The sequence below is a fragment of the Saccoglossus kowalevskii genome, chromosome 15 (assembly GCF_978046115.1).
Source record: "Saccoglossus kowalevskii chromosome 15, keSacKowa6.1, whole genome shotgun sequence".
Lineage (NCBI taxonomy): Eukaryota > Metazoa > Hemichordata > Enteropneusta > Harrimaniidae > Saccoglossus > Saccoglossus kowalevskii.
Window position 1 is genome coordinate 21,543,820 of NC_140655.1, and position 12,209 is coordinate 21,556,028.

At 33.5% G+C, this 12,209-nt stretch overlaps 1 long non-coding RNA gene across 1 annotated transcript; it reads left to right on the forward strand.

The window, feature by feature from the left end:
* The first annotated feature begins 5,024 nt into the window (after positions 1–5,024).
* On the forward strand, positions 5,025–8,462 carry LOC144361766 (uncharacterized). Its single transcript, XR_014926580.1, has 5 exons — positions 5,025–5,087; positions 6,181–6,284; positions 6,509–6,563; positions 6,891–6,941; positions 8,266–8,462. It is a non-coding gene; the product is annotated as an uncharacterized LOC144361766 (long non-coding RNA).
* The last annotated feature ends 3,747 nt before the right edge of the window (positions 8,463–12,209 follow it).

The following is a 12,209-nucleotide window of genomic DNA, read 5'->3' on the forward strand; positions in this document are numbered from 1 at the left end:
ACAAAAATGAAAATAAAAGGAAATACTAAAAATACTGTAAATGAATGAAATAAATACATATCTCACAATAAGAGATAAATGAATAATTGTAATATAATGTAAATAAATGTAAATCTGTGTTTTGTGGGGTTTTTTTTTTTAGACAGCTGGTACTGAAATTATTGTTTGATTTTTTGCTCCCTAAGCATAAAGCAAGTATAAATGTGTTTTGAAACGTCTTTAATTATGTGATCGTTTTTATTATTTAATATGTTTATTAATGTCTCTCCATACATTTTATGTTTAGTAAAAAGGCTAGTTCTCTCTTTATCATATAGCTGGCACGTGAAAAGGACATGTTTCTCATCTTCAATTTCTCCAAGATCACAAACAGGGCATATTCTATCAGAGATGGAGATGTTTTTGTATCTGCCTGATTCAATTTGTAAACGGTGGGCACTTATTCTAAGTTTAGTCATTGCAGCACGATATAGTGGATTTTTAATTATTTGGAGGTATTTTTCAAAAGAAAAATCAGTTTTTATTTCTCTGTATGTTCTCAATTTGTTTTTGTGATGCATGCCCTTATCGTCATCAAACATGCATGCTTTATTTTTTTTCTGGAATTGCATTTTAAGTTTTTTTGTAATGTCTTCAATAGTAGCACTGCTGTATTTAATTTGCCCATCTTTCCAGATATTACTTAAATTTAGGTTTTCCAAAATCTTTTTCACACCAGATACCCAGTTTTTAGTACCAGAATCATGCATCTTAATACCAAGCTTGTATGCTTCACATACTAATGTATTTTCAGGCATTTCCTGAACCCTCATCCAATATTTTAACAATTGTTTTGTACCCTGTATTGTAAGAGGGTACCTCCCTAATTCAATTAAACATGGCAAGTTTGAGGCTCTGCTGTTCACCTTTAATAACAACTTGCAGAATTTGGTATGGAGTTTTTCCATGGGTGTTGTCAAATTCCAAAGCTGTTTTGTGTGGGCAATAATATCACTAGACCATATTTCAGTGCAGTATAAGAGAATTGGTCTAACTACTGCATCAAACATCTTCAAATGAATTCTGAGTGGTGTACAAGTTGCCGAAAATAATAGCTGATTCATTTTGAAGCAGGTCTTAAGAGCTTTGTTTTTTAGGTCTACCTGGGCTTTTTCTAATTTCCCTGTTGTATTTAAATTTATGCCAAGGTAAGTGTATGATGTCACTCTTTCCAGTACATCCTGGTTTATAAAAAAATTATATTTGTCTAGGCGTCTACCTGCTTTGTTAAATATGATTGTTTTAGATTTTTTAATGTTGATCTCCAACTTCCATTTGTGGCAGTATAATTGCAGGAAATTAATCGCATTCTGAAGACCTGTATTGGTTTCTGAAGGGAGAAGCAAGTCATCTGCATAAAGTAAACATGGAAGTTGGTTATTTAATAAAGTTGGTGGGTCATTGTGTGATGCATTTATATGACTTTTAATATCATTTAAGTATATATTAAAAAGCAGCGGGCTTAGACCATCGCCCTGTCTGATGCCTTTCTCAATTGGGAAAGTATTGGTCAAGCCGTTTTTGACCTTCACACATCCAGTAGAGTTTGTATAGATTGCTTTAATAATTATAAAATTTACCAGTGACTCCATTGTTTCTGAGCTTGTGTAAAAGACCCACATGCCAGATGGAGTCAAAAGCCTTTTTGAAATCAATAAAGCATGCAAACAGGTACTTTCCATTGGTAGTATATTTTGTTAGCAACTGTTTTAACACAAAAATGTGATCGCGGGTCCCAAATTTTGGCATGAATCCTATCTGCTCTTTGATTATTAAATTTTTCTCCAAGAGATAGTTGCTTAAACGCTGTTTGAGAATGGATGTAAACAATTTGCTTAAAGTGTTGAGGAGAGTTATCCCCCTGTAATTACCAGGGTCTGTAGAGTCACCTTTTTTGAAAATTAGGGTGATGATCCCTAGGTACCAGGTGTTAGGGTATTGGCCACTAGCTAATATCAAATTAAAAAGTTTATCTAATGATTTTGTTAGTGTGTTCCTGCCTGCCTTAATCTAAATGGCTGACCAGTGGCAATTTTGTTTTAATTAATGCTGTTCCAGCGCAATATCTCTCAATATGGACAAGTACTCGTTTGACGATCAGAAACAAGATGAATAAATGTCAATCATTTCAATGTTAAAAAATCACCTTAATCAAGCATCAGCTTCTGCATCCATATCTTAGACATGTTTTCGTTACAACTATATTACTATAAAAAAAAGCTATATATATCTTAAGCTTGATAACTAACGGGGACTGTGTCATGCATGGCTTGTTCATTTGTGTATCAATATGTCCGACTCAATGTCTCGCTACCTCTTTGGAAACCAGCAATTTTGGCGTTTTCATCTGCCGATTGTACCTAATTATAGCTAGCCGTTTCCTTTCATTTATTCATTTGCCCCTACAAATGTTATAGAACAGTATTTTATGTGACAACAAACTTGAAAATCATTGCCGTAACTTCATCGACATTTTCTAGGATTCTATGATTTCACTTTTTCAAAATGTTTGAACACAGAATAGGACACAGTATGATGGCACAGATTACGACGCAGAATGATGGCGCACCTAGCGGCCAAACAACGCCTATTATCGGAAGTCGAACATTCTATTAAACATTTTAAAACACACAGAGCAGTAATGCAGTTTTATCATCGACCATTGTTGAGCCATTGCTCGAAACGTCTAGCTATTTTTAATAGTTATTTAGGACTACGATTACCAAATATTATCTTCTATATACCTCTATTCTAATTGTTTTAACATGTTGTATGTGCATTTTACTCTTGAGATGCATTTCACATGTTTAGGTCATGTGGTTGGGCGTCTATATTAGCTGGTGGTTTTTAACCTAATTACTATGCATAACGGTTATATCTTAAGCTCTGTTGAAGGTAGGATAATAAGGATAAAAATTGAACATGTGTAATTGTGAATACTAAACTAGAAATCTGACTAAAATCAGATGACCATGTATGGTCAGGTGAACTCATCAATATGCATAACTGTCATATCTGGAACGAGACATGCTACCAGTGCCATAATTAAGACATCAAACAAAATATGTACCAAATATAAAAGATAGTCATATATGATCATATAACCTCATTAATATGCATGGTTTATTATTTATTTTGAAAACCATATCTCAATAACTAAAACAGGTACATGGAACAAACTGCATTTTGACCTCATGGTACTGATCATTCAAACTTCTCAGTGACCACATTAATTATGAAACGAAATCCTGATAGCCTGAATACTGCCGCGTCTTTAATATATTATCGTGATATTATGTAATTGTAGGAGGACAAGGTGGAGGATGTATGAGAATTGTTTACGAGATTGCTAATGTCTCAGCACCTGACGCAGCAAAAACTCAGTAATGTAAAAGTTGTGTTTTAAATGCCAGGTTTGGATATTATGAGTATTTTACAATGGTTTATGTCAAAATCAAGTGGTACGGACATTGTAGAACATAAACTTTCTATATTATATATTTCATAGTGACATGCTCAGGCATTAGACATTTTACGGATTTAATCATTCTGTAATAATGTGTTCATTACATGTTTGTCTTTTATTTCTGATAACGACAACTGAAGCATAGCAGTATTTGTACCTACACTAATGATTGAATATTATGAGATTAAACATTTATTGTAAGACATGTGTTCTTTATTACAATTTACTACAATTTAGAGGAATATACCGATGTAATTACTAGCTACTGGGATACCTACGTCCGTTCAGGCTGCAGTGCGTGATATAAGTTGTTTTACAAGCTGCTCACCGAGATAGAAACCAATTGTCATTTTCAATAAGTTGACAATGTAGAAATAATAGAGGAATAAAAAGCACACATAGAGGAGTGTGAAAATAAAGCAAGTGTGATATACAGAAGCATTAATTAAGTAAACTTAAAAAGTAGTAATGATGGCAGTCACTCTCAAGTATTTTGTAGGGGTGAGGTTTTCATAGAGTCCCTTCATCTTTAAATCTAATCCAGACACTCCAGTGCATCTACTTCCATTTTAATTGCATTTGGCTTTCTACAAGACGTATGTAATATTTGGGAGGTTCAAATTGTAGTGTTACGGTTACGACCCATTCAAAGCTCATGGAACTATTTCCCTTTTATTTAATCCAATAGCATTTATTTCGGTTTGAAAATATAAATACCATGTACAACAGTATCATAAGAGCCACACAAATTGTTTCCAACTTTGTTTTCAGAGGTTCATACAATTTATAGGGGTAAGTTATCAAGTTCTCTTCACATTTTCATTCATATAAATTGTGGAAAAAGAGGGTAACATTTATTGCTTGTAACTAAATATTACAACGTTTTATGTTATTTCAAAAAGAATTTTTCTCTAATATATCTAAATGCCCCCAATCTATATTAGTGCATCACATTAAAAAAAGAGGAGTGGGCTTCGTTTCTTTGGGAAGTTTGAACTTTTCACAATAAGGGGAATATGGCAATTGAGCGTTATAACAGCGTGAAGAATGGTAGTTAATGGTGAAAGATGGTCGCATAGTGACAAAATCGCCACACGTAATGTTTTTTCGGTGACAATGAAAATTCTTATTAAACTCCTTCTACAATTATGTGATTGACAACTGTGTGATTATACTGATCACACAATGTAATCAAGTCACGATGTGTATAATAATGTGGCTTAATTGTGAACTTTTCATCAATTGACTTTTAAATATAACAAACAAAAAATGAATGAGCATAGATTCATGTACTGGACACAAGTAATAAGCGACTCGTGTAATAAAATAACAAAAACTACATAGAGTTTTATTTCGACAGAAAAGCAATGTGAACTTATCCGAGTAAGACTCAGTAAGACTGTATAATTACAATTCAGTATAAACAAACCGTATTTTTAACAACTATTTCTATATAGGCTGCCATCTGTGTTTATAATATGGGGTTTATAGAGTGACGTCACAAAACCAGTTACACCCAGATTTACCAGTCTACGTGGCTGTAAAAAAACAGTAGTCTTTACACACCTATCCAGATTGAACTGTAAGTAGGCTATTTCATACATTTTACCTTTTACCAGTTATAATTCACAATATGATTACACAAACTTTGAGACAACACGTTACTCAGTATAGATACTATTTATTATTTGTTGCTGAATGATTTATTTTTGTGAAATACGTCTCGCTTGTAAAAATAGTTGATCTTTGTTTAGCACATTGTGAGTCAACAAGACTGACATGAACATATAATATGAAAGTAATCTCATCAATATTTTTCCGATGAAAATGACCAGAATGTAACGTATAATAATAGATTTGTTGTTTGAACGATCTCTAACCATGTGCACAAACATTACATTCCTAATTTCCGGTATTTTCGTTTGTGAATTAATCCCAAGCATTGTCAAGTTATTGTCTGATAACTGGTCAGCACGTAGATATGATTAACCAATGAAAACGCGCCACTACAGTGCACGATAATGTAGTAAAATATATTTCACAGCCCATTAATGTTGGTTCATATCAGTGATACACGTCATACAGGCATATTTCTATAGTGCTTTCACACATCATCACATTCTAATAAAATTAGAAAACATTTTGCTTGTGAAATATCGAAAAGCACGTGTTTGTAAACATAATACTGCAAAGCCTTGCTTCGATTTATGATTTGTACTGGTATGTGAAACTATCATATTTTTGGATTTTAGAGCAGTCTGTCTACCACATCAATCTGGTTACTAAATAAGAAGTATTCTACACTTTTGTTTTGGGGTTTTATTATATATTCAGCGAGCAAAAGGGTAAATACTTCGTAAGTAAAATTCAGTGTGACACTGAAGACAGTTGGTGAAGTGTCAGGTTTTAGCATTGCACTTAAAAATAATTAAGTCATTCTGTAAATTGAGGGAATGTTTCACCAATAATTGTGTTACAAATTAATTCATTATTTTTATTATTGTTGTATTACTTTTTATTCATTTTTTATTATTCTTTTTATTTTTGTATTTATTCGTATTTATTTATTTGTATTTATTAATATTTATTCTTATTTATTTATTATTATTTATTTTCATTTTTTATTTATTATTTATTTCCATTTTAAATATGAGTTACAAATTATTTTATTTCAGACAGTGAGTGTCTTCTCTACTACCACAATATGCCAAACTACAAAGTATTGTTCGTGATATTATGTATTGCACTGATTCTGCCAAGTCAATGTGATGCCCTGTTTGTAAGTATTCAATATGACTGCTCACTATATTCCACTAACTGGTCTTTGATCGGATGAAAATGGCTGTTCCTGTCTATAATATTTGTGTTTGCTTGTATATGTTATGTTTAATAAATGAAAATCCATTCGGATACATTTATCACCATAGCTTGTCACAATTAATCATGCAAAACGAAAAACCACTGTCTTGTTAATAACAAACAAAATTCTCTTCATCCCATTAGATTCCATTGCGATATCGATACGCAAGTAAGGTTGTTGAAAAACGCAGTGTGTTGCGTGAGTATACTTACACTTTTAAATGAGACTGAAAGACGCACAATCTTCATCACAATTGTTATCACGAATGCTGCTTTTACTTACCCAAATACCATTCAGACATATCAGCCGAGGCCAAATGGGGAAAATGATGATTCATACTAATGTATTGAACAATATGTTTCTGGGGTTGGAGTCCATTCAAGATAGTTGTTGAATGTTCTCCAAATTATTCAATTAACCATCTTGCAATTATTTAATAGTTGATTACATAACTATTAAAACATTTTTAATGCACGAAATGATGTGTTATACATACATGTAGTTCAATATTTTTTGTCTTGGCAGAGGAATGGCAGACAAATATTAGGGAGAAAGCTGAAATCATTAATGGAAATGGTATGTATAATTGACACGAGTTCACATGGCCAAGTCAAGTATTACCTCTAAACACCCAATAATATTCAATATTTTTCCACCTTGTGTGCGGGTTCTTAACCAACTTAAATTGCGGAATTCGTGTTACACAGAGCTAATTCAGACTGATTGTAACCAATTTAGTTCAATCAATTATACACATATATAATTAGAAACAATAATGTGTATCAGTTAATAATAAATTTACAAATGCTTGATATAGTTCGTCTCCAGTAGTGATGTCTGTCTCTGCACCAGTTCAGTGCTAGACACGGTCTTTACGATCAGAAATACCATCTCAAAAATTACGTATACAAGCTCGAAATACAAGCAGAAATACCTTCGTCCTGCTACCCCACCCATAATCATACACTAGCATACAATTAAATGCAACGAAACAATTGTAAATAAATACTATTTTAATACCGACAAAAACAACAACCACGTTACCAAATACTAGTCCCATTCAGTTCGTAAAGCAGCCAGAATCTCAAAGTGGTTACACCTGACTAAATAGGGAGAAATTAGAGAAACTCAACAAACCATTGTTGCATCAAATTAACGATAACAATATTGTTAGCATGCGAAACAAACGATAACTCAGAAAATTACAAAAAAATGTTCTACACAACTATCAATAGAACGACGACATTGCGGCGTGTGTATCGGTTCCTCTGTGAGGTCCTCCACGTGAGCTTTGCTAGGATTTAAATCGAACTGAATTGAATTGAAATGTCGAACTCTATTTTCACAACCCCGGCACCATGCTTCCTTCACAGTTTGACTTGGCCTCAGCATTTGAAATCCATTCATTCGAATGCATTATCCGGATACGCCAGTGAGGTCCAGGGGCGAATTCTGGGGCATGTAACAAAACCCACTTTCAGATATGTGTTCATGTAGTGTTAAATATGGCTACCTCTGATTATGGGCCAATGGGCAATTTGTGCTATAATCAAAAACACTACACAATTAAATCTATTCTTTCATTTTCTTTTAATACGATCCGCAAGTCACGTGACAATAATGAATATCTTGATAATTGGTCACGTATATTGTTATATATATAGGCAAAAATGTACCTATATGTCACTGATGTTACGAAGTGTATAATGATAATTACGTTATATGCTAGAATTAGTGCCTGATAGTACATTTGGCGAGATTTGCGCCAATACGTCACTACTAGAGGGCCCACTTCAATTCAATGCATTTCTAATATGTCAAGTATTGAAGTGTTTGTCATTTCATTGATGCAAATTGTTTTAATACTGCTAGAAAATATTTATATAGTTATTTTTTGTAGATCACTGGGGAGAAGTGAATGTCGGAGGGTAGAAGACGTTGCTGTCGACTTTCCAGTAACAACATGAAACCATAATGTTATTTCAAAATATCTATCGACACTACTCTGATGCTGACTCTGTTGCGACAAGGTTATTCAGTTAATGAAACAATAATTTTGAATTATACATGGTTTCAATAAATAATATAGTAATCTTAGTTGTGTACTGTTATTCATTCAGTATTCTACCCTACAATTTTTTGCATCCACATAGGCCTCCACGACTCTCACAAAAAATATGTATTTCTATCATTAATGTGTCTCGAGGTGTTGATCCACTGACAACGCAACAACCACATGGCACGTGAGGTGGAATAATAGATAAATATAAAAAATGTTACAAAGAAATACAACTGACTAGTGGTATAAATCAGCAACATACAAACGGTGCCACATTCAAACAACTCCACATGCTCAAATCTAACACTAACAAATTTAAGATGTTCAGCATCAAAACCGCACGATTTATTATTAATTTGTAAATTGCATCATAAACCTCATTTGCAATAACATTCATGCCACAAGAAAAGGTAAAATCCAATTCAATATCACCTAAACTATTGTGTATGCATGTTAAATACGTCTATTTTTCTCAGTACAGCAATATTAGCAGCAGTTCCATCAATGTTTGATGGCAGGGTGTTTGACAGATATTAGTCATTGTAACCATTTTCAAGAAGTCATTTGTACCATTACGGTGTATGTGGCCTTCCGACTAGGATCCTCCCAAATAGCATTTTCATGTTTAGTATACCATAATGGATATCTAAACCTGCTGCTTAGAAGATTTCACGATATATGATGTTTGGACGCCCGACCATACCCACATTCATTCATTGCTTGGTTGCAGATGTCAGTATCCTTTGACACACTTGAAGGGGGTGTACCTTTCTAGGTTTGAGGCAGATAGATATCATTGACCTAAGATGAGCAGGACCATAGTTAGGACCATCTCTATTTTTTAGATATCGTGTTTTAATTAACTTTCTATGTTGTATTCTTTGACTTCTTGAAGTCAGCATCGCGTACCCATTTCCTCGTCGAGTTGTTTCTAGCCATGTCAAGTTCCATTGTAGTATTGGCAACCCCAAGTCCTCATAAATCCTACAATTAAACTTTAGTAACCCGTTGTTAAAAGGAGCTATGCCCATACTGAAAGCTCAATTTCTATCTTTCCACGCTTTTGCTTTTGAATACAGTGCAATGACTTGTTCGCATTTTGTGTCTTCCGCTCATTTCGTAAGACTTTTCATCGAATAATGGCCTTCCGGCATCATCTATGGCTTCTGGAAGCGGATATTTCAAAGGCCGATCTGTGTTATTTCCAGTCGCTTGGTAGGACTTTTATTTGCACTGAGAATTTGCACCTTATTGACAGCAGTTCATGCCTTGGATGCTCATATGTGCTTCTGTAATGATTAAGAATGGCCTTTATAGATTCACTCATTGTCGCCGCATTTCCTGATATTAGAAACATAATGCACTACGTCAGAAATGCAATGATTAAATTGGTACAAAGTACGATATATTGTACTAAACTGTTTAGGCAATCACTGTCACGTTCAATGTAGTTCAATTGTTGTTCAATGATTTTAATATATTCAGGAAACTATTTACAAAATGCTTTGTCATGTCATGTCTTAGCTCTATTCCATAGACATTCTGGTAGGATTCTATGACTTCCTTTGGAAACTGCCCTCTTTCTGAAATGCTTTTGGCATGCAACAACTTTTGACCTTATATAATAAAATAACATGTAAATGAAGTGATGAGTACATGTACAGTTTATTAAAATTCATGTAGTCATGGTCTCGTATATTTTTTACCTATTTTTGAATCCCTCTGAACGTGAACTTGGCTTCCCCGTTTCCATTTGCAAAACATTCAAAAATGGCTGCACAAGTTTGTTTGTTGTATATTCATGAACTCAGGTCCGACTTTCTTCCCTTATCACTATTATCACATTGACGACAATGATTGGTCACGTGGGTTTATAACGTTGCCTGAAGTAAATAATAATTCTGGGTCGTTGCAATTTTTATTTATTTTGTATTAGTATTGAGAATGTGTAATATTCAACGCTGAGATAACTGCTAAAGTGTAGTAAATTATACACTGCTAAAATGGAACAGTGTATTTCTATTTAGTACATGTATTAGATAGTTTATAGAGAGGAAAAACAAACAGATAATGATCCCGATGCATAACACTAACGTGTATCAACTGATATTATATATGATTCCAGTCTTTGATTTAAATCCATGTGAGCTGCTGGTCAACAGTAGCCTCTGTATCCACTGGATTTTCAATGCCGTCAACGCTTTTAATTTGTCTACCTCCGTTATTTCTGATTTTAGTTTTCTTCATTCAATGGCGCCATCCTAAAATTCTCCTAAAATTTCGATAAAACTATGATATAGAAGGGCGTTTTGGCAGAAGAAAATTTTGTCAGATAAGAAGATATTATTTGTGTTACTTGAATGTGTGTAATTTACATGAATAGTGCTCCAATTTGATTCTGCCCAGTGGTTTTCATTATTGTTAATATAATATATGTCCACTATGTGTAGCACTGGTGACATTGCGCCCTCTATTGGAATACTTAAAGGAAAGCAAGGCAAATTTTTTGTAGTTTGACGATATATATATAATAAGAACTTTGATTATTTAATTTTCCAGCCCTCGAAATAATGATCATGATGCGCATGAATTACGATCAATATTTCTCCTGCCTCGGCTTATTGCTTTGATTGACAGAGTCGGAACCGACGCCGTTCTAAACTCAGTATTGAGAAACCAACGACAATCGACATCCCAAACAAATAATTGCCGAAACACGGTCGATTGCTCAAATAATCGAAATTATTATCGACCAAAGATGAGATGTTTACATAGATACTGTCATACCAAATACACGCAAAATTAACAAATTCACGGTGAGGTGTTAATGTTATGTTTTATTTTGAATTTCGAAATATTTACTTTCAATCAGCTTAGAGCTCTTTATTTAACTCAGTGATGGTTCATGTTTTCCCCATGGAGGAAACAAAAGTAATTATACAAATTGTGAACACATCTGAAAGTTCAACAATCAGGAAAACCCCCCAGAAATTACACTGATGTACTTTGCAAATCAGACAATTATACCGTACTTATGTTAAAATTGTTGCTTATTTCTCAGTTAGTGATTTATAAAGCAATCTTTTGTGTTTTGGAGACACATAATTTTGGGTTCAGTGTTTTTTCACTTATTTATTTAATCATAAATATTATGATGTGCATTGTGTCATTTTTTATTATTATCATATCTCACTAAGACGGATGTTGTTGTATGGTCGACAAATCGACACCTTGATAAAAATAACTATTTATTTTAGAGTTGTGGCAGCCTAAATGACTATATAGACATAACTATGGCAATATCAGCATACTGAATAAAATACAGTTTTACCAAACACTGAAGAATGAGAATGAAATCGTTATATAGTATATTTATCGTTGTAATCATAATTCAAACTTCATATTTTGTATTATAATTAATGACATTATCATAATGCAATGACAATACAATGGATTTACAAGAATATCAACAGCAACGTCTTCAACGCACTTATTTTCCAACGGTAGCTACGAAGACAAAAATAGATGACACTGCTTTAGAGTTATACAAATGTGATGAAATTAGAATCGTGGCGACGCACTTCATCTACGTGAATGAATCTAAGGGACGTTCTTTACACAATCTTGATCGCTTCGATGTGTGGCCAATGATAATACTGCTGTTTTTATATATATTTTCTGTAAGCAGTAACGACTACACAATCTAAAGAACATGACAGCAAATGGTATTATTAGGGTCATCAAATCTTGACAATCATACTGTCAGTCACTACTTCTACTTCCAT